We start from the raw sequence: 26,506 nt of genomic DNA on the forward strand, positions 1-26,506 counted from the left end.
ACTGCTGGTGGGAATATAAACTAGTACAGCCACTATGGAAAACAGTGTGGAGATTCCTTAAAGAACTAAAAGGAGAACTACCATTTGATCCTGCAATCCCACTACTGGGTATCTACCCAGAGGAAAAGAAGTCAGTATACGAAAAAGATACTTGCACGCACATGTTTATAGCAACACAATTCACAATTGCAAAAACATGGAACCAACCCAAAATGCCCATCAATCAACGAGTGGAAAAAGAAACTGTGAGATACATACATGTATCTCATATATATACATATACTACTCAGCCATAAAAAGGAATGAATTAATGGCATTCGCAGTGATATGGAAAGATTGGAGATTATTATTCTGAGGGAAGTAACTCAGGAATGGAAAACCTTATACATCATATGTTCTCACTCAAAAGGGGGAGCTAAACTATGAGAATGCTAAGGTATAAGAATAACACAATAGACTTTGGGGACTCAGGGGGAAAGGGTGGGAAGGGGATGCGGGATAAAAGATCACAAACAGGTCGGGCGCGGTGGCTCACGCCTGTAATCCCACCACTTTGGGAGGCCGAGGCAGGTGGATCATGAGGTCAGGAGATCGAGACCTTCTTGGCTAACACGGTGAAACCCCATCTCTACTAGATATACAAAAAATTAGCCGGGCGTAGTGGCGGGGGCCTGTATTCCCAGCTACTCGGGAGGCTGAGGCAGGACAATGGCCTGAAACCGGGAGGAGGAGCTTGCAGTAAGCCGAGATTGCGCCACTGCACTCCAGCCTGGGTAACAGGGCGAGACTCCGTCTCAAAAAAAAAAAAAAAGAAAGACCACAAATTGTGTGCAGTGTATACTGCTCAGGTGATGATGGGTGCACCAAAATCACACAAATCACCGCTAAAGAACTTATTCATGTAACCAAACACCACCTCTTCCCCAATAACCTATGGAAATAAAAAAAAACTTAATTAAAAAAAGCAGCCAGTCATGGTGGCTAACACCTGTAGTTCCAACTAGTGGGGAGGCTGAGAGGTGAAGATCCCCTGAGCCCAGGAGTTCAAGGCTGCAGTGAGCTATGATAGCGCCACTGCATTCCAGCTTGGGTGACAGAATAAGACCCCATCTCAAAAAGAAAAAAAAAAGAAAACAAGAATGGAATATTTGCAGTGTGGTATTTCTCCAAAGTACGATAACTTACTAATTGATAGTAACATTTCACCAGAAACTATTATGAATATAAACTTAAAAGCATTCTCTTCCTTGGAAATTTTCCATGTTCTTTACATTAATTCCAAAATTTTAACTTGAGACCTTTGTATTTTAAACAGATGTTACTGGAAAGTATAGTCTCCAAATTTTCCCTCTTGATTAGTGCAATAAAATGATTGTCCTGAATGCGGTGTAAATTGCAGGAATCAGAAAATTTATATGACTTAATACATAAGGAAAAATAATTGAGTATATCTTTGCAAAAACCCACAGTCTAAGAAAAAAAGGAAGGTTTTTTTTTTCTTTAGTTTCCAACAGAGAAAATCCAAAATACACAGATACTTGTTCAGCCTTTTATGAGAAATTACTGGAGAATGATTTTGGATCATAGCTTCTCTTTCATTGTTACACAAGACAGTATTTTTAAAAATCATGTGAAGTACCTTTGATTTACGTTTTCTATACACCCAAAGAAATAGCCGTAAGGCAATCCAAAAGCTGTAATTTGGGAAAATATTAGTCCTTCCATTAAGGTTCTGAGGATAAATTGAAAGCCATGTTTCTTTAACATATGCTTTGTTTATCACAGCTCTCTCTACAATATTTTAAAACAGGTATATTTCACGTAGTCTGATGCTTTCGAGTATCTTGAGGCATCCTGCGAACAGCTTGTAAAGCTTTAAAGTGTCCTTGTGGGAGCTGCATAAAAAATTAAAGAGATATGCAATCAAAAATGCGGGGGCCCGCAAGTGCCATTGTTAAAGTCAGCCTACATTTACTGGGTGACTGGCTGGCCCGGTCACTCTGATTAGAGGCAGCCAGAATCTCTTAACTGGATGGACTGTAGAGGACTCAAAATAACATCTTGTCAAGCTGGATGTCACTTCCTTAGCAGAGGCCTCTGTGAGTACAAGGTGAACGGAAGGGTCACATTTCACACATGAAAAAGCACATCTGGGAGGTGCTCTTGGTTCTCTGGCTGTCGGTGGGGTCCCCTCCCCGGAGATGACTCTCTCCATCACACCCCTTCCTCCTGCTCCCCTGGGTCACTCCCTCTAACACTTCCCTAGGGGTGCCCTCTGAACCCCTGGAGGCTTCTTTGTTAAAGTGCCACAGGCCCCATAACCCTTTACTCTGGACAACTTACCTTGTTTTATAATTACGTCGTCTTTCTTTTCTCTTTCTTTGAGACAGTGTCTCGCTCTGTCACCCAGGCTGGAGTGCAGTGGCACCATCATAGCTCACTGCAGCCATAGTCTCCTGGTCTCAAGATATCCTCCCATTGCTCAGCCTCCTGAGTAACTGGGACTACAGGCATGCACCATCATGCCCAGCTCATTTTTAAAATCTTTTGTAGAGATATGGTCTCACTATGCTGACCAGGCTGATCTCAAACTTCTGGCCTCAAGCCTTCCTCTTGCCTTGGCCTCCCAAAGTGCTGGGATTACAGGCATGAGCCACCACACCCAGCCTACACCATCTTTAATATAACTATTTCCTTAATGCTACCTCCCCACAAGATTCTGGGTGGTGTCCCACCTGGCTGCGCTCACCATTGCATCCCTGGCAGGCAGTATAGGGGTTGGTGCATTGAACATCGAGTAGGAAAGAAGGAATGGAAGAGAAGGCAAGGAAAGAGGGCAGGAAGGATCCCATTGCTGGGCCATCCAAATTCTCATTTGGACAGTCTGATTTGACAACCCCGTGGAGCTCAAAATTGGAGATGGACACAGTGTTTATTTGGCTGATTACATCCAAATGCAAACAGCCAGCCATTGTCGGTGCTAGAGTGAGGGCTTCCCCCATTTGGAGAAGTCAGCCAGCTCTTGGGGCTCATTCACCTTTCTTAATGTCACTTTTAAGCAGCATCCTCTACTGGTGCTTAGAGTCGCTTAAAGGAACAAAACTGCTATCATATTTGATAAAACAATTTCATACCCAGAGTCCTGGATGTATGGTGGGTTTCTGAAAATGCCTGCAGGTGCCTGGTTCTAATATTATTACCTGTGGCTTAATAGCCCAACTTTGTCAAAATGAAAGGCCGCCATAAGCCCCCAAGAGCTCGGCTGAAGTTCCTGTTAGTCTCCTGGGAAAACTCACGGCCTTTAACTGCACTTGCTACAGTTGGCTCTGCAGCAGATACCATCCATCGGTGCTTTTTCTGCCTGAGTTACGTATAGATATCCAGAGTCGAATGAAGAAAGACAAAACGTTATCTAGCCTTGGAGAAGTCAACCCGAACCTTACATAAGGAGAAATGATTTGACTCTTGGTGTTTCGAGTGGAAATCAGCAAGGAGGCAGGCCTGGCATGTTGGAGGTATGGCTGCATTCATGACAGCAACTGGCTACAGCTGGCTGGCATCCCCCAGCCTGACCTTCACTTCAGGCCATGCCGTTGTCCACCCTGGAAGATCCGATGTGATCTCAGCCAGGCCAACAACTCACCCAGCACCTAGGGAAGCCTGCCTGGCTCTGGACCTGAGGGCCTGAGAGAGAGAGGGCAGTTTCCTAAAAGAAAAATGTCTGGGGATTTTCCTCCCCCTCCTCTCCATCTCCGTCCACTGCTCTTGAACAGGCTCATTTATTTTGCATTCGCACTCTTAATAAAAGTGGTGTTATGCCAATACCTACCCACTCAAGTGCTGCTGGTGAAAATTCAAAGCCCTCCAGACATGGCATGAGACGATGCACGTTTACAAGGTATTGAATCCCGACGTGATTACAAGTGGGTAACAGACCACGTCCTCTAGACCTACTGTTGGCAGGGGCTGGGGAGGAAGGATGCATCAGTTTTCACTAGTTAACTTGCTCACTGTTCATTCTAAGGAATTCATTTTCTTCAAAAGTCTTTCAGGCCTATAGGAACCTGTTTCCTTTCCTATTCTTGTTTATTGTTTTATGTTTCTTTTTTTATTTTTCCATTTTTTTTCCTGCAAAGATAACTGCTGAAGAAATAAGAGCATGTTGTGAGTAATAGTCGCCTCTTCCCTTAGATATTCCTCACACTGGCTGAAAACCAGCCTCTTCCCTTAGATATTCCTCATACCGGCTGAAAACCACTGACCCTGTTTTTGTCAAGACTTCATTTCTGCCTTGTTCATTTAGTAGAAACTTCTAGACTGGCAAATGATTTTTTTTTTTTTTTTTTTTTTTTTGAGGCAAAGTCTCCCTCTGTTGCCCAGGCTGGAGTGCAGTGGCACGATCTCGGCTCACTGCAACCTCTGCCTCCCGAGTTCACGCCGTTCTCCTGCCTCAGCCTCCCGAGTAGCTGGGACTATAGGCACGTGCCACCACGCCCGGCTAATTTTTTGTATTTTTTAGTAGAGATGGGGTTTCACCGTGTTAGCCAGGATGGTCTCTATCTCCTGACCTCGTGATCCACCCGCCTTGGCCTCCCAAAGTGCTGGGATTACAGGCATGAGCCACCGCGCCCGGCCATGATTTTTTTTTAAGACATGGTAAAAGTTGGATCCTTGCTTCCAGCCATGAGGAATAATAATTTTATCACCCCTGGAAGGTTCCTCCTGGCCCCTGCAATTAATCTTATTCCCCGACTCCAGCCCTGGGCAACCACCAATCAGTTTCTTGTAATATAGCTAAGTATTATCATTCTAAAAGTTCTTGTAAACGAAATCATTATTTTTCTCAGAAGGAAGTTTTAAAGTTTTATCCACATTATCCATGTGTCAGTAGTTTATTACTTTCTGTTGCGGTAGTGTGTCTTTCTGCATGAATATACTACAATTTATCTGTTTCTCTGCTGATTACATTTGCCATTTGGAGTGTCCCTGTGTCCAGGCTATCATGAGTAACACTGCTGTGAACATTCATGGACAAGTCTTTGTATGGACAAATGCTTCCATCTTCCTAGGGTAAATAACTAGGAACAGAATTGCTGGGTGATGCGGGTTCTGTTCTCTGCCCTTGTCATTCTCACCCTATTCTCCTGATTGTTCTACATGTGGCTTATGGACCAAATACGGTCTTCTTAAAATGTGTTAGTCACACAATTAGCCTCTCAGTCTCAATCATGAATCACTTGGTGAGAGGATAGAGGAAAAAACAGACTCCATTTCCCCTACTCTCTACTCACCACAGCACAGTCAGCACAGAATACTTCTGTGACTCTTGTTCATCAAAATGTGTGGGGATTTCTTTCCACCAGCAACCAATTCTGCAGTGGACGCCAGCTGGGTGTCCCTAATGCAATTAAATTCTAACACTCTCTACTGGGAGGTAGCGTCAGATCTCACAGGTTGAAGGCTCAGTCCCACAAGGCTTCTCCCCCACGCCACTTCAGATGCCAGTTGCAAGCACAGGTTGTGTCTGTGCTTCTGACCTACTGACTATAAATTGAGGTTCCCATGATTCCCTCTTCTGGTTCAATTAATTTGCTATAGCAGCTCAGAACTCAGGTAGACACATGTACTGGTATACAGTCATGCGCTGATTAACAACAGCAATACATTCTGAGACATGTGTCATTAGGTAATTTTGTCATTGTGCAAACATCATAGAGTGTACTCACACAAGCAGATTGTGTAGCCTACTACACACCTAGGCTATATGGTATAACCCGTTGCTCCGAGGCTACAAGCCTGTACAGCATGTTAGTGTACTGAACACTGTAGGCAACTATAACACAATGGTGAGTGTATGTGTATCTAAACATATCGAAACACAGAAAAGGTACAGTAAAAACACAGTATGATAATCTTAGGGCACCACTCTTCTACACGTGGTCTATCATTATGTGGCACATGACTGTATTATAAAGGATATTACAAAGAATACCAATGAACAGATGCATAGGGCAAGGGGTGGGGGAACGGGTGCCGAGCTTCCAGGCCCTCCACAGGCGCACTACCTTTCAGGAACCTCCACGTGCTCAGTTATCGGGAAGTTCCTGAACCCAGTCCTTCTGGGTTTTAATGGAGGCTTCATTGCATAGACATGATTGATGAATCATTGGCCATTGGTGATCAACTCGACCTTCAGCCTTTCTCCCCTCCCTGGAGGTTGCAGGCTGAGGTTGAAAGTCCCAACCTTCAATCACACCTTGGTCTTTCCTGTGACCAGCTCCCATCCTGAAGCCATCTAGGGACTGCCAGCCGCTGGTCATCTCATTAGCATACAAAAGACACTCTTATCGCTCTGGAGATTCCAAGGATTTTAGGAGCTGTGTGTTAGGAAACAGTGAGGAAGACCAAATGTATATTTCACAACATCACACTTGGTTTCTAGAAAGAAGCCCATTCAACCAGGTGAGTCAAGAGAGCCTTACAATGTAGACAAAGGTACCTTATGCAGCCTAAAGGCAAGAAACATGGTCAGGACTCAGGAACGAATGAACAGGGAAAGCTGTCAGGAACAAAGGCAGCGGTGACATCCCGTTGTGTCTGGTCAATTCCCTTCACCACCATCTCTGTCATTGTTCCCTGCTACCAACCAGCCCGCACATTTGCACGTGGTCCTGCGTGGCTATCCTCAAATGGGTGGCCCAGCCTTCAAGTCAACAGGATATTCCTGCTCTGTCCCTGGTAGGTTAGTTGTAGTGTCCACAAATTTAAAGATCCCAGGAAAGAGAATCTGATGGGTCAGCTTGTGGCAACTGTCATCCCCTAGTTCAGTTAGCTTGTAAGTGTGTGTGTGTGTATGCATGGGAATGTGTGTATGTGAGTGTATATGCATGAGTATGTGCATTTGTGAGTGTGTGTGTACATATGTGTTGTGTATGTGTGTGTATGTATGTGTGGATGTGAGTGTGTCGTGTGTATGTGAATGTGTGTGTATGAGTATGTATATGTGTGTGGTGTGTGTATGTGAATGTGTGTATAAATGTGTATGTGTGAATGTGTGTGCATGTGTGTGAACGTGTATGAGAGAGTGTGCATGTATGTGTGATGTGTGTGTTTATGTGCAAGTGTGTGTATGTGAGTGTGTATATGTGAGAGTGTGTGGTGTGTGTATGTGAATGTGTGTGTATGTGTGTATGTGTGTGGTGTATGTGAATGTGTGTATGAGTGTACGAGCGTGTATGTGTGTATGCTGTGTGTATGTGAGTGTGTGTGATGTGTGTGTATATGCGAGTGTGTGTGATGTGTGTGTATGTGCGAGTGTGTGTATGTGAATGTGTGTATATGTGAGAGTGGGTGTGTGTGTGAGTGTGTGTGCATGCATGTGTGTGTGTCAGGCATTCGTGGATTGATGTAGCACAGTGGATTATCCAAATGGACTGAGAACAAGGCAGTTTCTCTGTGCACACGTGTGGTTGGAGGAACCTAGAGCAATGCCTTATGATGAGCATTTCTCGTTGAACCCCTTCCGCCTGTAGAACGGCTCTGGCAGCTGGCAGCCTCTGGTAGGCAGCTGACTGCCACCATGTCCATGCCAGCAGTTTGGGTCTTTACAAATGCAATTGATTCTGTGCATAATTAATCATTGAAAAAGTGAGCAACTCAAATTTAATTTCACTAAAAGTGCATCACAAAGCATGGGTATTAGGACCCCTGTCTCCAAAGAGATAGGTACGAATGAAACCTTCATATGTCTTTGACTGATATTTGAGTCACACTCACTTCAGTCCTGAATTTGCATCACTTTCTGAAAGCCTTATAGTTTTATATGTTTCATTTTGTATATTTTTAATAGTTTATTGTTGACATATCACACAATTTACCCATTAAAAGTATACGATTGAATGATTTTTAGTATATCCACAAATATATGCAAGTACCATTACAATTTTAGAACATTTTCATCACCTCCTGAAGAAACCCCATAAGCTTTAGCTATCGAACTCTGCTCTCCCAGCTCCCTCCCCCGGCCCTAGGCAAACACTAATCTGCTTTCTGCCTCTGTAGAAATGTTCTGGACATTTCATATAAATGGAATCGTATAATATGTGGTCTTTTGGGACTAGCGTCTTTCACTTAGCATAACGTTTAATGTTTTTGAGATTCATCCATGCAGTAGCATGTGTTGATGCTTCCTTCTTTTTTAAACCTGAGTAACTTTGCACTGTATGTATTAATATATTCTGCATTTGTTTATCCATTCATCTGTTGACAGATACTTGGGTTACTTCTGCCTTTTGGCTATTGTGAGTAATGCTGCTATGAACTTGGGTGTGCAACTATCTCTCAGAGACTCTGCATTCTTTTCTTTTGAATATATACCCAGAAATGGAGTAGTTGAATCATATACTAATTCGATCTTTGTATTTTGGTGAAACTGCCACATTGTTTTCCATAGTGGCTGCACTGTTTTCTGTTCCCACCAACAGTGCACATGGGTTCAATTTCTCCACATTTTTGTCAGCACTTGTTATTATCTCACTTTGGTTCTAGCCATCCTAGTGGGTGTGAAGTGGCATCTCTTTGTAGTTTTGAAGACTCACCGGCATTTTCAACTAGCTATGTCCAAACAGAACTATCTTTTTCCTCTCAAAATCTGCTTCTTTCCTTATGAGTCCCATTTACATCAAAGGCATTGGGATTCACCCACAAACCAGTGTATGTTTCCAGCACCTTCTTTCTAATGTAGCACCCATGTCCATGCTTGACATTGTCACGCTGAGCCAGCCATACTCTCAGCATGCTGGGTGTTGCATTAAGTTTTAAACATCTATATTATGTATCTTTCATCATTTTTCTTCAATTACAATATATGCTCATTATTGAGAATCTGCAAAAGTATAAAGATGAAAATTTAAAATACCTCCCTCACCTAGGGAAAACAACGGACCAGTGAATTGACTTCCTAGTGTGGTTGCCATGTGTAAACACTCCACATGTATAATTTAAGAATAAACACTCTTTACCCCTGACTGAGGCAACTCTAAAGTATGAGCTCCCCTTCCTCTGGAGTTCTCCTGTGGGGTGGAGCCAAAGTTTGTATTAGCCCGTTTTCACTCTGCCATAAAGATACAATTCAAGATGAGATTTGGGAGGGGACATAGCCAAACCATATCATTTACCCTCCAGGGGATTTTGTTGGATATTGCTCCCCCCTACCCCCCATCCCTGGTGCCACTTCCCTTCCCCCACTAGTCTTTTCTGAGGCATGTCTTGTTCCATCACTCTCATATGATCTGCTTCTCAACATCTGCTATAGGAAAGCCTGGCACATCCTAATATGGTTTGGCTCTGTGTCTCCACCCAAATCTCATCTTAAATTGTAGCTCCCATAATTCCTGTGTGTTGTGGGAGGGACCTGGTGGGAGATAATTGAATCATGGGGGCGATTTCCCCCGTATTGTTCTCATGGTAGTGAATAATTCTCACAAGATCTGATGTTTTTATAAGGGGAAACCCCTTTCGCTTGGCTCTCATTCTCTTCTCTTGTCTGCCGCCATATGAGATGTGCCTTTCACCTTCTGCCATGATTGTGAGGCCTCCCCAGCCACGTGGAACTGTGAGTCCATTAAACCTCTTTGTTTTGTAAATTGCCCAGTCTTGAGTGTGTCTTTATCAGCAGCATGAAAACGGACTAATACAGGTCTTTCCACACCTTTGCTAATCCAGGGTGACATTTAAAAACAATCTTTTAATATAAAACAATTTCAAGGTCGGGCGCGGTGGCTCACGCCTGTAATCTCAGCACTTTGGGAGGCTGAGGTAGGCAGATCACCTAAGATCAGGAGTTCAAGACCAGCTTGTCCAACATGGGAAAACCCAATCGCTACTAAAAATACAAAAATTAGTTGGGCGTGGTGGCATGTGCCTATTAATTCCAGCTACTCTGTAGGCTGAGGCACAAGAATCACTTGAACCCAGGAGGCAGTGGTTGCAGTGAGCTGAGATGGCACCACTGCCCTCCAGCCTGGGCAACAGAGAGAGATGCCATCTCAAAAAACAAACAAACAAAAAAAAACAATTTGAAGCATACACAAAAGTATAGAGAATAGTATAACGAACCCCTAGTGCCCATCACTCGTTCCAACAATTACCCACATTCTGTCCTTTGTGTTGCATCTGTCCTCCCAAAACTGTTTTGGCTTTTCTTCTGGGGCATGTACAACAAATTCCAGATGCCATATCATTCACTGAAAAATACTCCAGTGCTTATCTCTAACAAAGAAATGATGAATGCTGAAATGCACACACACAACACCATTCTTATATCCAAAAGATTAGTAATCATTCCTTAATATTAATTAATGACCAGTCTATCTTCAGTTTTCCTGATTGTTGTCTCGAAAGTGTCTTTTTCCGGTTCATTTGCGCTATTTATTGCTCTTAGCTGATATGTCTCTTAATTCTCCTGTGATCTTAACAGTTTCAACTCTTCTTCTGGTTTCTCCATGCCAGCTATTTGTTGGAAACAATCAGCTCATTTTCCAGGTCATTTATCTTACAGAATGTCTCGCTTTTGGATTGAGCTGGTTGAATCGTTGAGGAATCATTTAAGGCTGTCTTCCAACCCTCATATTTCCTGTGGATGGATAGTTAGATTTAGAGGCTCAATTCGGCTCAGGTTGTTCAATTTATGGACAATAAAACATTACAGGTGACACTAGAAACTTATTGCCGAGAGTCAAGAGGCACAGGATGTCTGGGGTCCCACCTTTGGTGATGTTAAGATAAATGAGAGGAATCAGGTATTGTCAGCCTGATCCATCCATTATAAATTTTCCCATCAACTTTTCACCTCATGGTTTTAGCTCTCCCTTGGGATTATAAATCTAAAATATCTTTGTGAACTTGATAGCTGATAAAATAGACTTGTGTGTGTTAGTTGGTAAATTGATTGCTCATTTGGCAGCTCTGGGGATTCTTTGTGATTTAGTGCCCTGACTCCTGGTCAGGCCTCCCCATCGGGTCTTGATCTGGTCTGGTCTGGTCCTGGCCTTGCCCTTTCCATCAAGCCCTTTGGACTGTTTGATGCAGAAATCATCCCATACACTACTCCTGGGGATTGTCCCCACATTCCAGGCTACATGGAGTTGTGAGATCCGGGTGCTACCTGGATTCCGGCTCCATGCTGAGGTGTCTGCTGCCACATCAAGATCAACATCTTTGAAGCCACTAGCGCTGCAAGAGAGCTGCAGCAGTCACCATGAAACCTCCATGAAACCACCTGCGGGTCCACCAGTTCAACATGCTTTCCCTCCCACAGTCAACATTGCAGAATGAGAGTTGAGTGAAACAGTTAATCTGTTCATTCTTACTCACTTTTTTTCACTTGTTTATTTCAGAACCCTCTTCCTAAGGCACAGACATGAGTCTGTGTGGGCTGGGCCACAGAGCAGTTTGTGGGATAGATGCTGTCCAGAACCAAAATGAGCCCTTGATCCTCACCTGGCTCACTCACTAGGTACCCTTGTGTGCTCTTCAACCCTCCTTCCTCTTAGGATGAGTTACTTCCCAGGGAGCTCCAAAGTCTCTCAGCAAATATGTCTTTGATAGGGTCAGTCCATAGGCCACATAGACAAGACATACAGACCTGTCAGACCCATCTGAATCATGGTATGAGGACAGGGAACCCCACCCACTGGAGCTCTGCTCCTGCCTAAACAGCAGCAGAAAACAGAGGGATTGGAACCTTCAGAGAGGTACAAACCATGGGCTACCAAAGGGGTGTTCTTCCAAAAGGCCTTTTAAAAATATGAAAAATCATTTTAGTAATCCAAGTATCTCTCTTTGTGGAATATGTTTAGGAATTGGGTAGGAAACAAAGACTTGAACAGCTGCCCAGGGACTGGGGAGGGCTCTCAATTGGCATTATTTCTGCTTTCCTCTCAGAGAAACTCCCTTGAGTCTCAGGTCTTGATCAAGGATGCATGTAGGACTCTGGTGAATTTTTTAACTGGTTCTTGTCCTTCACTGATCTGAGGGGAATTCCAACACTAGTCACCCACTATCTTCTGATGAGTGGCCAGGGACAGGCCCAAGCTAGATCTGTGACCATCGCAGCAATGATGTTCAACCATTCTGGGAACCCCCCTGGGGATCATGATGACACTGGAATACTGTTAAGGTGGAATTTTGCCCCCAGTACCAGCCCGGGATCCTAGACACCTCTCAGAAAGGTCCCCAAGGGAGAAATATACACACCTTGAAAACAAGCAGCCCAAAGATAGTGTTCTCTTACTAAGCATTCACATCATGTTTTTATTTTATTTTTGGCGTAGCATTGTAGTGGCACCTGTTCTGTTCCTGTTTTCACAATTAGGAAACCATCATTCCTACTCAGCTCCTGAGCCCACAGCTGTATTGGAGTTCTCTGGACACCACTCCCTTCCTCTGACTTCCCCTCTGCCAGCTTCCCATGTGGTTTTCTTCTCTCCAACCAAGAGTCAGTGGATCCCAAGCACTATTTTATCACAGTTAAAGACTGTCTTCTTTCTCATTAGAATAGATTCCAAGTGAATTCCAACCCATTTGATCTTAGGGAGGAGCTGCCAAGTCCCAGTGACAGTTAGTGATGACATTAGAAGAAAATGAACCGCTCAGCAATTTTGCATCTCAATAGTTGGCCCTTCTCCACACACGGCTGAGTTAGAGGTGCTGGATCCAGCTCTCGTGCCCCGCAAGAACATGACCAGTGGGATCAAGTCTTTAGAGTTCTTCAGGCCAAATGTGATGCCGTGTGGCTTCCGAAGCCAGGGCTAAAAGGCCATGTGGTTTCTGCCTTGTTCACTGGAGCATTTGCTCTTGAAGTCCTGACTGCCTGGTAAAATGACCAATGCCTCTGAAGCTGCCATGCTCTGAGGAAGCCCACGCCACATGGGGAGGCTGTGTGGAAACACTCTGATCAGCAGTCCCAGCCGAGCTCAGGCACCAGAGATGTGAGTGAAGAAGCTTCTAGAAGATTGCAGTCATTCAAGTCTTTTACTCATTGTGGAACAGAGAACAGAGACAAGCCAACTCTACAGTGCCCTGCCCAAATTCCCAACCCACAAAATCCATGATAATAATAAAATGATGGTTGTTTTCCTCCTGTAAGTTTTGGGGAATTTTGTTCCTTAGCAACTAATAGCTGAAACACTGAGAACTCTGCTCCTTGCATCCATGCAAGAATAGAAAATCTTTATTTTGTATCTTTTCTTTTATGTTGTTTTCCTTCTGTTTCACTTGACATCTATTATTGTGGGAGACATCCTGAACTCTTCCAATTCCTTCTAGAAAAGCCAAAGAAGCATCTTTTGATGATAATCAGCAATAAATAGTCAATTATTTGCAGATCTACACAAATATGCCAAACAGAGAACCCATAGCGGCATGATATGGTTTGGCTCTGTGTCCCCACCCAAATCTCACCTTGAATTATAATCCCAAGAATCCCCAAATGTCAAGGGTGAGATCAGGTGGAGGTAATTTGAGTCATAGGGGCAGTTTCCTCCATGCTGTTCTCATGATAGTGAGTGAGTCTCATGAGATCTGTTGGTTTTATAAGTGTCTGGCATTTCCCCTGCTTTCACTCACTCTGTCCTGCCTCTCTGTGAAGAAGGTGCCTTGCTTCCCCTTGGCCGTCTGCCATGATTGTAAGTTTCCTAAGGCCTCCTCAGGAATGCAGAACTGTGGATCAATTAAACCTTGTAAATACTCCAGTCTCGGGTATTTCTTCATAGCAGTGTGAGAATGGATGAATACAAGGCACATGCAGTGAAGGTGGCTGAAAGATTTCCATTTGGCCACTGACTTCACTTACTCTACTTTTCAGTGATCTGTGATGACATAGGAAGAAAGGCAAAACAAATCTGAAGACAAAGGAAGTCACATAATCAGGACACTCATGGTGGAATCATTGCATCGGCCATAAGCCCTGCAGTAGGGAGGCCACCAGGTCAATGGCTACATGTATGATGGAGGATGTGACCACTTACAGTGATGGCAGAGAGCACAGGAGAGATGGGGGAAATGCTGAGATACACTTGTTGTGGAAAACAACAGACATGTGTGCACTGAAAGCAGCTCTGGATAAAGTAATTTTAAAAGAAGAGAGAAAAACCCAGGAGATAACAGTCACATACAACTGGAAACATGTACAAGGATGTTCATTGCAGCCCTGCTGGTTTTAGCAAAAACATGGAAACAACCTCATGCCTCAGTCAAAAGACAAGTGGGCAGATGAAGTCTTCATTGGCATAAATACAAGCAATAAAACTGTATGAAAAAGAAAGCAGGCCAGTGAAAGCCAGGACTCAGGCGATGATTAGCCTCAGGTAGAGAAATGCAGGAGGGTCAAAGGAGAACCATCTGGATACAGGAAGGTAGTTGTCAAGGTTAGAGGTTTTGTTTTGGGTGGTGAATTTTCTGGAGCTTAAAAATAACTAGATAAGTAAAAATCCAAATGTGCACCATCCATGGGTCAGTGATGAGGGCATGTCAGGGAGCAAGGACTGTGGTTAATCCAGCCTGGTACAGGAGGCCCAGCCGAGCAAAGAAAGGGAGACTATGACACGGGAGGAGGACAGGTGCAGGAGCAGGCAGAGGCGGCTCCTCCAAGCAGCTGAGCTGCAGAGGGGGAAGAAAGTGAAGGCAGCAGCAGAGGGGCGTGAACAGGGCCAGGATGTTGTTTTGTGTGTTTGTTTGTTTTTAGTGCATTTGCTAATGGAAACAATCCAGGAACTGATGATGCAGAAGCGAGGGAGAATCCTGGGTCTGGCACTGTGAGGAAGCAGGAGGGAATGTGAAGTGGTATCAAACGAGCTTTTCTCTGTGGAACAGAATGTCCTGTCCTTGTAGAAGAGGCAGCTGCCTGCTTGCCTGGCAAGGTGTCATCTCAAATAAAAGGAATGTGGATGCCAAGTGTAACCTAAGACATCCACCTTGCACCCACACCTTGCATCCACCTCGCACCCACACGCTGTGCGTGTCACAGACCCGCCTATCTTCCCACGGAGGCATCTTCTTATTTGCAGAAAGCCATGGACCCAAACAATCCCCCTCCATCTGCCTGCCTTTCCTCAAAATCCTGCCTTTATCTCCATTCTCTGGGAGAAGGAAGATACTGCACGTTTTCCAAGGGAGGCACATTTCGCAGCTGTCATGCCCCTGCCTGGTTTCTGGGCTCCCCTGCCTCGTTTCTGGGCTCCCCTGCCTATCAACAGTGACTGCAGGCTCTTTAAAACTGCTCGGGCCCACCCCGTGGCTTCCACTTTCACAGACCCTGAGCTGCAGACACCTGGGCATTCAACTTCCCCCACTATGCTGTTCCTGGGGGGTCTTTCTTCCTTCTCATTTGTAAGAAACAGTCGATACGATTTCAGGCATAGTTTAATGCTGCTTCCCACATGATACATTCCGACCTGCAGTGGATGTGCTCCCCTTCACACCCCTGCCTCATGTCATCTGGACATTTCTGATGGGCCCTGCCCACCCGCCCCTCCACACCTGCTCCGGGCTGGGCTCTCCCCGGGACCCAGCCATGTCCTGGTCATCATTATGTGCCCCACAGCAGGCAGGCTCCCAAAGGCCTCTTTTACCCTCTCAGGCAGTGAGAGTCCTGATGCTGCCCCCAAATCTTTGTCCCTTCTAAGAGAAGAGTTGGGGGAACCAAGCATTATGCCTGATGCCAAATCCAACTCGGGCCAATGGAGCTGAGTTATACACAGTTTTACTTTCCTGAAAATCTCGGTGCTTTCTCTCAAAAGTGGAGTCATGCATTTTGTAAGGAGCCTTCTCTCCCTGAGCTATAGAGTGAGACCTCTGACTCCTGGACCTTCCTCCTGGGCTCATCCCGGGAGCACCCTCCTCTGCACCTGCCCCTCCTCCCCACGGGTCCTCCCGCCAGCACGGGTGAACGCTGCTAACTCAGAAGTCCCACCCCTGCCTTGGACAAGTGCCCACTCCTGCGCGTACATGGCCAGCTGGGTCTCCGCATAGCTCTCTCCACCTCGCCTCTCCCACTCCCTGTTCCCGTTCCCATCTCTGTCCTCCTCCTGCCGGTCCCCGCCGGTGGGGCAGCCTTTCAGTGGTCCTGGCCCTGCCCAGTTCCTAGGGCCCCTGCTGTACCATCTGACCAGATGCTGACCTTAGCTGCTACTTTCACTTCTGTTGCCTGGGGACTTGGAGGAGCTGACCCCTGGCTGGAGGGGATGGGAGAGGCTTTAATGTAGTTCTTTCTTTTGAGGCTTTCCCTCTCCCGACCGGCTTTCATTTCCTCCCTGTGGCATTAGCCGTTCCTTGTCTCCACCCCTGGCCTTTTCCCACAAGCAGGAAGGTGGGCTGGGGCAGGAGAGGGTGGGGCCGGGTTTTGCAGCCTTGGTTTCCATCAATTATTGGGATAACAATAAGAAACTGAGAAGAGAGAGACAGAGACGCAGAGACTCACAGTGCCACACTGCATTGCAACTACCCCACACTGCGCTGCCTGTACATTTTCCAAAAGTTTCCATCTCCAGCTGGGCTGGAGGAGGCTGTGGGTGAGGGCTGGGCCTCCAGGGGAGAGAACTCGTAGCCCCCTCATCCGGCTGCATGAGGAATCCTAAGAAGAGGGCAGGGGACAAAGTCCAGTGGGTGGAGGATGGAGGCACCTGAAGATGCTCCTATTCAGGACAGGTCTTGTCTTCAAAAATTTCTAGATATGGTTTTGTTCCTGGCATAGGAATCTTCACTCCCGGAACCAAAATAAGAGAGACAGGTTTCCTCGGCAACCGAGGAAACATCTCTAGAGAAGGGTTATATTGTTTTGAAGTGTTTTGAAATCTTATCAATGGTTTCCAGGGAAACACGAGATGATGAATAGAGGCCTTGCTAGGTGAATTTAAGAAGAAACACAGGGGAACATATTTGGATTCACAGTGTGCAAGTATTCAGCTGTGTATCAAGGCAGAAAAGTATATTTCACTCTCATCTGACATTTTAATTTTATTACTAGTTCAGCTTCATGTACAGTAACTCCTCAGGGAGGTCAGCATTATTTGAATCCCAATTAAAGAAATTAACAAAGTTTTTAAATTATGAAATTTGTGAATCCCACAGGAATCAACATTTTAATTAACATTATGTATTAGACGTAGGGAAAATAAAGATTTAAAGTAGCAACTGAGCAGCCAAACTGTGGTCAGAACAGTTTGCGAATGGCAGTGGAGTCTCCAGCAGAGACGGCAGAACGGCAAATGAGCTCAGGGAGAAATGGCCAGAACTGTGGCTCCAGCTCACCTGTCACTCCTACTCTGTTTGACAGTCAAAAACGCCTGGCAAGTCTGACTGTCCAATGGTATGGAGTTTTAATCTTTTTTCATTTTGTTAAGCTACTGAAATCACCAGGTGCCTTTGTGTTCTTTCAGCAGGTAATATTTTGTCTTGGTTGATCCATGATTACATCTCAGGGTTCATCTTTGACCTTATTGATTTTGTGACTATTTTTGATTGATTGTGTGACTATTTTTGTTTGTTTGTTTTTGAGACAGTCTTGCTCTGTCATCCAGGTTGGAATGCAGTGGCACGATCACGGCTCACTGCAGCCTCAACTTCCCGGGCTCAAGCGATCCTCCCGCGTCAGCCTCCCGAGTAGCTGGGACCACAGGTGTGTGACCACACTCAGCTAATTTTTAAAATTGTTTTTGTAGAGATGGGGTCTCACTATGTTGCCCAAACTGCCGTTGAATTCCTGCGCCCAAGCAATCCACCCGCCCCAGCCTCCCAAAGTGCTAGGATTACAGGCATAAACCACCGCACCTGGCCCTATTTAAGTCTTCCTAGCTCTCTGAGGATTGCCCAAGAAAACAATGATGGAAAAATCAAAGTACCAATGTCCTCTAAGTCCAGATAATTTCATATCACTACATCTCTTGAGAAACATCTTCCCTTTAATTGAAATTGAAATTTGCACTTTAATATCTTGAGTAATATTTTCCATTGTCATGGTGCTCTATACATGCTTTATATAAGGTGACACTCTTCTATTTTTCCTTGGCTTTTGTTATTGGAATCAAATGCAATTGATTACAAGCAAAAACAGATGAGCCAAGCGGGCTCGGTGGCTCACGCCTGTAATCCCAGCACTTTGGGAGGTCTAGGCGGGTAGGTCACCTGAGGTCAGGAGTTCAAAACCAGCCTGGTCAATATGGTGAAACTCCGTCTCTACTGAAAAATGCTAAATTAGCTGGGCGTGGTGGCAGGCACCTGTCATCCCAGCTACTCAGGAGGCGGAGGCAGGGAGAATTACTTGAACCCAGGAGGTGGAGATTGCAGTGAGCCGAGATCAAGCGCTGCACTCCAGCCTGGGTGACAGAGCGAGACTCCATCTCAATACTAATAATAATAAAAACAAAAAACCCAGATGAGCCTAACTATATGCCAAATTGATATTCTAACCACACAGGAAAATAACAATTAATTCAGGTAACTTTTGAAAAGTGTACTTTCATTGTGCACCTTCCAGTGGGATAGATTTTAAGGACAAAAGAGCTTCAGAGACATGTTGACATTTACTTAATAGGTTTGCTTTCAGCAGTGACATTGGTGTAGTAATTACAAAACTATTTTGTGGGTTTGTAGGACTGGGCAAATGAAGAAATATGTAGTTATTGGAAACCCAGGTCCTCACAGTGCGAGAGATAAACATATATGAGGTGCGGGAATGTGAAGAAGAACCTATTGGTGTGGGATTGGAGGTGGGAGGTAAAGGCATCATCACATGAGCTCATGATTTTAATTAAAAAAAAACTATGTTTCATATCTCCGCCCATTGAAAGGGAGAAACAGTGACACAATAGCAGCAAAGAGCACACTTGCCACCTAGACTTTGGTTGGTTTTCTTCCTTCCTTCCTTTCTTTCTTTCTTTTTCTTTCTTTCTTTTCTCTTTCTTTCTTTCTCTCCTTCCTTCCTTTCTTTCTCTCTTCTTTCTCTTTCCTCTTTCTTTCTTTCTCTCCCTTCCTTCTTTCCTTCCCTCCCCCTCCCTCCCCCTCCCTCCCCCATCCATCCATCCATCCATCTTTCCTTCCTTCCTTCCTTCTTGTCTGCCTTTCTGTCTTTCTTTTTTTTTTCTTTTTCTTCTTTTTTTAAGACAGAGTCTCACTCTGCTGGATTGCAGGGGCGCGCACGATCATAGCTCACTGCAGCTTTGAAGCTTTGAATTCCTGGGCTTAAGTGATCCTCCCGCCTCAGCCTCCCAACTACAGGTGCCCACCACCACCACACCTGGCTATTTTTTTTTTTATTTTCGTAGAGACAGGGGTCTCACTGTGTTGCCCAGGCTGGTCTTGAACTCATGGGCTCAAGCGATCCTCCTGCCTCGGACTCCCAAAGTGTTGGGATCACAGGTGTGAGCCACTGTGCCCAGTCTCATTGGTGGAGAATGGTGTTTAGAAACCAGGCCTTGGTTTGGTTTTTCCACCAAAGGGGAAAAGGGTGATTCCAGGCCTGGAGCATGGAAAGTATGAGGTCAGCCTGAAATGTCTTCTAGTGTCAGAAGGAAGAGTGTACCCAAAGACTAGGCAAAGAATGTGAAATTAGCAGACTTAAAGGGCCTCCAACTGGCGGCATTTGGGATGGTTTGAGTGTTTTCTAAAAATGGATTACAACACATTGCATTTTTAAAAAAGCATTCACAAATCCAAAATAATTCCAAAAAGTGATGTTGGGGGCAGATCTTCTTTACAGAACAATTCAGGTAATAAATAGATAAGAAACAATAGAATTAGAAAAAAGTTACCATTTTGTAGCCACCAATGTCATAGTATATTCAGATAAGAATATATTCAGGGCGTGGCTGGAGGACAGAGGCAGTGTCGTGGGGCAGGAGGCTGGCAGAGTGGATGCCCCTCATCAAAAGAACAAGCTCCACCTTCCCCAACCTGAGAGTCTCTGAAAACAGGACCTGGCCCTAACACTTCACACGTCCAGCGTGTAACCCTGGCAGCCACATTGTGGTATGGATGTTTTTCAAAATCCTTTCCTAACACCCACGTTTGACTGCAGGGAAGTTCAGTGACCAGGCTGCCAGGTCACCGTTAAACAATGGCTTTGGGAACACAGTCCCCATCAGCCGGCATTTGCCTAGAAGGTGGCACCGGGACAGAGGGCAGCCTTCAGCCCACAGCCATCCCAGGAAGACTCCTGCACAGCCAGTGGGTCTGCTGGGGGCAGCTCCTCAGCTCCAAAAACCTAAAATCACTCCAGAGGCGAGTGAGAGTGACAGAGTGACCACAGAGTCCCCGCCAGGTGCCAAGAACGCGAGGAGGTGGAGGCCCCTCTCCTGGAAGCCTTGCAGGCGTCCTCCAGGCCCATTTGGAATCCCCACCCCACGTTCAGTTCTCTTAGGACTCTGTTAGCAGAAGAGAGGCAAGATCTAAATACATATTTGTTGAAGGCCATGCAAATTCCACAAGTTCAATAATTTTGCAAAGGCTTGGACTTTTCATGCTGTTCACGAGCTCAATGCTTCCTCCTCCTCCCCACAAGCACCAGGGCATCCTCACAGATGCAGCAAATCCTGTTTGCTCTTTTGCCATGTGCATCAAGGTCAGGCACACCAAGGGCGCGCTGGCCTTGGAGACAGGTCCGGTCCCAGTCTCAGTTCCAGAGTGACCTTGGGCAGCCTTTTATTTCATCACTGGTGGCTTCGTCTCTCATGTGGGACAGATTATCTGCCCCATGGGGTGCTTATGAGCACTAAATGAAATTAGAAGCTTGTGAGAGTTTGAAACTGCTTTCTTCTGAATGCGGTTTCGTGCCTTCCATGCAGCTGAACGCCTGCCCTCGGCAGCAGTGATAGTTAATCAGATGTGGGTTTCCTTGTACTTTGAAGCCTTGGAAGAACCCATTGGGATTTGGAGATAATTGCAGGTATTCTTCAGCTCATCAGGACCAGAGTGATCCAATATAAACAAGGAAGAGTGTGCTCTGGGTAACCTGCTGGCTTCTGCCGGTACAGGCGGGCAGGCCTCACTGTCTGTGCCTGGGTCCCTGCGCAGCTCTGCAACCATCTACCTCGTCTTGCTGATGAGCAGCTGCTGCAGAATGAGGGATTGGGAGGAATTACTAGAGGTCCACCCATGGCAATGTAAAACCAAACCAAACCAAAACAAAAAAACAACAAACAAACAAAAACACAACAAAGTACTGTTATGATTATTTTTTAAAACAGCTTTCTTTCCCCCAAATCTCCATTTTTCATTTCAGAGAGCCTATGCCAGCATCTATAGAAACCCAATATGTGCATCGATAACCAGAACCTGGGGCAGCACTGATGGGGATTTCCAAGCACCTGGAGTAGTGCTGGTAAAATCCACACCCTGGACTTCATTCACCACTGAGGCAGCAAACTTAGGGGATTTCCCAGAAGATGAGGATGAAGAGTTTGGGAGCACATCAGATGCCAGCTGGCAGTGAGGTTGAGGAAGCGAGGTAGAACGGGATCTTAAATGAATCAAAAGAAACCCAGTCATCTGAACTGGGTCATGCTGGAGTTGAAAGGGTGTTGGGCAGGTGTGGAAACCTAGACACAAGCATTGGCAGGACCCTTCTAGCTCCCTGGGGCTGAATGAAGCTTGCCTCAGGGGGTTTGTGCAGTCATGTATCCTTGGGGCATACCCCCTAGGATGAGAGGAACATCCCAAGGTCAACCTTCTTCCAATTCTTTGTGCATCAAGCAGTGTCATCATTCCAGCTGCCCTGGCAACCAGCCTACAGAAGAAAGTGTTCCCTGAGCCATGTCACACGGACACCATTCTGTCCCATCAACAATCACCTCTCTTCTTATTGATGGATAAATTAGCCTCAGGGTTTACACATCGGTTTTTATGAGTCTAGTTAACTTGTGTCTGTCCTTGAGAAAGACAGGCATTGTCAGTGTAATAACAAAATCGGGTTTCTGGAAACCAGAGCTGGGGTGCAAAGAATTCACCCAGGTCAAGGCCCTGCCCCCCAAGGGGTGCCTGCTTGTGTGGCCAGCCCAGCTGCACTTGAGGCTGACTTGCATTGAGCCTCAGTGTATGTAGTCACATGAGAATCATTGTTAAAGAATGACAGATCATGGCCGAGCGTGATGGCTCATGCCTGTAATCCCAGCACTTTGGGAGGCCGAGTCAGGTCGATCACAAGGTCAGGAGTTCAAGACTAGCCTGGCCAAAATGGTGAAATCCCGTCTCTACTAATAATACAAAAATTAGCCAGGCATGGTGGCAGTTGCCTGTAATCCCAACTACTTGGGACGCTGAGGCAGAGAGTTGCTTGAACCTGGGAAGCGGAGGTTGCAGTGAGCCGAGATCACACCACTGCACTGCAGCCTGGGTGACAGAGTGAGACTCTGTCTCGAAAAAAAAAAAAAAAAGAATGACAGATCACATTTCCAATTCTTTAGGTTAACATATGTGCTTTTATGTTACTCTCTGTGTCTAGTCTCCCTTTTATTGTCACTGTAAATGCTAATAAAATGTTCAATAAATGCTGATTTATTTAATAAATGGATTGATTTATTTAATAAAAGGACTGATTTATTTAATAAAATATTGAGCCTATATTTATTAAATATATTTATTAAATTTATTAACTGCATTTCATGTATTTATTAAATTTATTAGATATATTTAATAAATATAGGCTCAATATTTTTGACTGAAAATGACTAAATACCAATGAGGGCAAAAGGCAGACTGTATGTGAAAGCACTTTAAGATAAATATGCTTTATAAATACAAGTGATTGTAAATTACCCAGCGGGATTCCATTCTAACACTGGCCACACATGGCACAGGACTTACATCCAAACCATGACCCAAGTCGGCTTTATGGGTTCCATGGTTGTAAGCAGTTTCTCACTCACGCCTTCACTTTATCCTCATAGCGCTGTAGGTAGGGCAAGGTGGGAACTAAGGTTTGAATGTTGTGTTGTGTTATTTGTATTTGATTCAAGAATGCCTTAACCTTGATTTGCCAATCGCCTCTTTTTTCCCTTCTTCCCCCCTCACTCTTTAGCATGGGACTCCTGTGGGAGCAAAATACAAAAACAAAACAAAAATACAATTACCAACTGACGGGAATCAATTATTTAAAATTAGCACAGGCCTACTGTCTATGGACATCCATCGTCCAAAAACGAACAAAAATGAACCTTGACCTAAACCTCACACCATATACAATTATCTCAGAATGGATCATGGACTTGAACATAAAACATAGAACTATAAGCTTTTGAAAAAAACCCAAGGAGAGAATCTTTGAAATCCGGGGCTAGTCAGAGTTCTTTGACTTGACACCAAATCACCATCCACAATAGAGGAAATTGATCAATTGGGCCTCGTGATAGTTAAAGATGTTTGCTCTCTGAGAGACCACATTAAGAGACTGAAGAAACAAGCTATAGACTGGGAAAGAATATTTGCAAAGCACGTATCTGACAAAGGACTTGCCTCTAGAATACATGAAGAACTCTTACAGTGATGATATGCAGATGGCAAATAAGCGCATGAAAGGCTGAACAACATGATCAGCCAGAAAAATGTAAAATAAAACCAGAATAGGATGGGAGACACACCTGCCAGAGTACCTAACATAAAAATAACGACCATGCCAAATGTTGACAAGGATGAGAAGAAGCTGGGTCACTCATGTGTGACTGGTGGGAATGTGAAATGGTACAGATCCTCTGGAAAAGAGGATGAGTCGTTTCTTACAAAACCAAGCATGAACTTGCCATATGGCCCAGCAGTTGTACCCTTGGATATTTAACCCTAAGAAATGAGAACTTCTATTCACACAAAAACTTGTTCATCAGTGTTCATTATAGACTCGTTTGTGATAGCCAAAAACTGGAAACAGTCAAAATAATCCATCATGGGTGTATGGTTAAAAAACTGTGGTAAGGCCGGGCATAGTGGCTCACACTGGTAATCCCAGCACTTTGGGAGGCCGAGATGGGAAGATCACTTGAAGCCAGGATCACTTGAGCTCAGGAGTTCAAGACCAGCCTGGGCAACATGGCAAAACCCTGTCTCTACAGAAAATACAGAAATTAGCCAGGCATGGTGGCACATGCCTGTGGTCCCAGCTACTCAGGAGGCTGAGGTGGGAGGATGGCTTGAGCCCAGGAGATAGAGGTTGCAATAAGCCAAGGTCGCCCCACCGCACTTCAGCCTGGGCGACAGAGTAATGCCCTGTCTCAAAAACAAACAAAAAATCTGTGGTGCATCCATACCACGGCGTACTACTCAGCAATTAAAAAAAACTCAAACTATTAATGCATACAACAAACCACTTGGAAGGATCTCAAGGGAATTATGCTGAGTGGGGAAAGCCAACCCTGAAAGGTCACACATTGTCTCATTTCATTTCTACGGCACTCTTGAAGGGAGGAAATCACAGAAGTGGAGTACAGATTACTGATTGTCAGAGACTATCTTCCAAGGTAGCACAAGGGATCATTGTAATGAAATTTTTCTGTATCTTGACTATAGGGGTGCTCACATGTATCTATATATGTGATAAATTTACATCTGACTAAACATACACACACACGCAAATGCATTTCACAAGGAATGAAATCTGGAAAAGGTTAGTATTAGTTTGCCAAGGCTACTGTAAGGAATTACCCCAATTGGGTGGCTTAAAACAGCAAAAGTTTATTCTATTGCGGTGTTTCGAGGCAAAAGTCTGAAATCAAGGTGTCGGCAGGGCTGGCTCGCTCTGAAAGCTCTAGGGAAGAAGCCCGGACTTTTTAAGCTTCTGGAAGATCTGGGTTCCCTGACTGATGGCAGCACCCCTCCAATCTCTGCCTCTGCCTTCACAGGGCTGTCTTCCCCGTGTCTCTCTGTGTATCAGCGTCATTTTTCTGGTGGTGTGATATTGCCTTATACTATAGTTATGCTACCCTTGGGGAAGTTGGATGAAAGTTATATGAGATCTCTCTGCAGTATTTCTTACAACTGCATATGAATGTGCAAGCATCCAAACTAAAAAGGTATTGCTGTTTTTTTAAGTTGGTATATGGAGAGGCTGAGCAGGGAGGGATGCACAGGTCCTGGCGTCTGCTTGGCTGCAGGGCAGAGGGAGACATGGAAAGTAGCATACAAGTTTCATGCCTGGATGATGGGAGATGGGCTGGACCAGGACACCACAGAGGACAGGGAAGGAGGACCACACCAGAGCCAGACCAGGGGACCAGTGGTCGGCATGATGGCTTCAGGAACTAGAAGCGTGAATTTCTTTGGGATGCAAGTAACACTAGCCAGCTTAAGCAGAAATGGGGAGTTTCCTATAAGATCAAAGAGAGGAACCATTGAAGCTAATGGCAGAAATGCAACTGGACCTCAGGAAAGGCCAGTGCCGGGCACGGGAGGCCAGTGGGCACCTAGGGAGAACATGCTGGCTTTCTATTTGATTTCAATCCAGTTCCTTGACAGGACAGCCATCTCTATCCCTTAGTCCACCTGCTATCGAGAAAATGGCTGTCCCCAGCTCCGAAGTTCACATGTTATCATTTCAGCCACTGGGAGAAACTGCCCTTTTGTTATTAGTCCTAGTCTCAAATTCCCAGATAAAAGGTTCTGACTGGCTCTCTTGGGGCCAGGTGCCATCTCCACTGTGGCCAGAAGACAGGATTATTTTACACACACATGGTCAGAGCTCTCCAGAGAGCAACAGCTTAGGGAGGTCATTTTGAGCTGAACAGATATCCCCAAATGTATTCTCTGTCTACCACAAAAGTCTTTAAAGCACCTTATACTCAGTTCCATACACTTATTAGAGAAATAGAATTAGCCAGATTTTTTTTTCAATAAAGGCATCTCTATATATTTTTTTCAACCATCACATTTTAGACAGACTTTCAACAACAGCAACTGAAACAAACATTTAGATTGGCTTTTATGTAACCACAAATTAAATTAACCAAAGAATCATCTCCCCAAACATTCTTAGAGTCAGAGTTTTATTTTATTATAAATCTAGATCTATGAAAGCAGAAACCATACTCTTCTAGATTGATAACAATTACTCACAATCCCTTAAGCTTTCTAAAATCATTTATTACTCTGATAAAAATAATTCATCTGGAGATGAACACGGTAGAACAACCTCTTAGTGCAAAGCCATTTTTTTAAGATAGAGCAATACTGTTTCCTCTTAGAGACAAACACAATAGTAAGTGCAAACATTAGCAGATTGTAGTAATTTATAACCTGAGTTATTGTCTGGGAGATTTGCTGTAACAAGTGGGTGACCTGCTAGAGGTCAGATGACAGTAACTTGAGCAGAGAGAAAACTGTGAGATTCAGAGCCAGGTATTAAGCATCAAAGGAAAGCTAAGAAACCAGGAACAGGAAAGGAGCCTCTTCTTCCCTTCTTTTGTACAGAAAACCCTCGGAGGAGGATTTTCCTTCTTGTAAGAGCATTTATGGAGCTGAGTCACAAATGCCA

This window comes from Pan troglodytes, chromosome 13 (assembly GCF_028858775.2).
Source record: "Pan troglodytes isolate AG18354 chromosome 13, NHGRI_mPanTro3-v2.0_pri, whole genome shotgun sequence".
NCBI classification, from domain to species: domain Eukaryota; kingdom Metazoa; phylum Chordata; class Mammalia; order Primates; family Hominidae; genus Pan; species Pan troglodytes.